This window comes from Oryctolagus cuniculus, chromosome 8 (assembly GCF_051225735.1).
Source record: "Oryctolagus cuniculus isolate XC-2025 breed Fujian yellow rabbit chromosome 8, ASM5122573v1, whole genome shotgun sequence".
Classification (NCBI taxonomy): domain Eukaryota; kingdom Metazoa; phylum Chordata; class Mammalia; order Lagomorpha; family Leporidae; genus Oryctolagus; species Oryctolagus cuniculus.
In genome coordinates this window covers 36,466,889-36,467,963 of record NC_142874.1, presented here as the reverse complement: position 1 = coordinate 36,467,963, position 1,075 = coordinate 36,466,889, and the positions used below count along the sequence as shown (strand labels likewise).

The following is a 1,075-nucleotide window of genomic DNA, read 5'->3' as shown; positions in this document are numbered from 1 at the left end:
TTGCTCATAGACTTGGAGAGCAAAGAATATGTGCATCACAAAAGGATGGATGGGACGTGGGTAATTGTTTACGGGAAGATAGTAATGTTATGTCACCTAGCATTCATTTTCACTGGTGGTAGCGGAGGAGAAACAGGAGCTGAAGGACAATTGGCTCACATTTAGTTGTTGATTATAAGCAACTGAACTATCAGCTGCTTCTTCTGGTTCTAGAGAATAAACAGGGAACATGAGAAGTGAACTATTAAGATTATGCATGGAAAAACTAGAAGCCTTCCTTGAGGGTTTGAATGTCTACCTCTGACATGTAGCAGTTGTGAATTTACAACTTGTGGGAAACCTAAGCTTCACTCTTAAATAACCCAGATTGGAAGTGACAATCAAATGCCCTACCACACATATATAATTTCATGATATTATGGATCCCTGATGCATAGAGCAAAGGCATTGATAGACATGGAAAAACTGAAAGCATTGAAATCCCCCTTTCTCCAGAATTCTCATGCAGGTAAAAGAGCTTTCAACTCTTATAAGAATCATTTATTATTTAAATAATAATGGTAATGAAATCACAAAAATGATTAATGTCTAAACATGGGACAATTAACTCCCAAGACAAAGCTAATTCTCAACCCCACCGTTCTCATTGTCTCCACACTAAAAATACACTTGATACTACACACTTGATCTTAGCCAAAAGGCCGAGAAGCGATCCCACACTAAAAATAAATGTTAGATCCCACAGTATCCTCAAGAGAAGTAGAAAGGTGAGAGTGGATTTGATAGCCTCTAGAGCACAATACTAAATTGGCACATTATGTTGATGACACCATGCCTGTCTTGAACGAAAAGTTTCAAACCTGTTGAGCCTTGGGATGATAGATAAATTCTTTAAAAGTTAGGGATCTTCCCCATTGGTGAGGTTTCTTAGGTGTCCAGGGATCTAAGATGAGAAGTACCCTATTACCTACTCCAGAGGAAGAAGCAACGCTTGTTAGCACTCTTGATTTTGCAGGCCGTGTGTATGACATTTGAGCACACTGTTCTGATACATGTAAATGTAAGGCTGACTGAC

At 38.9% G+C, this 1,075-nt stretch overlaps 1 pseudogene; it reads right to left on the bottom strand.

Moving 5' to 3' along the window:
* Window positions 1-579: 579 nt before the first annotated feature.
* On the bottom strand, window positions 580-713 carry LOC127483376 (U2 spliceosomal RNA; annotated as a pseudogene).
* Window positions 714-1,075: the final 362 nt, after the last annotated feature.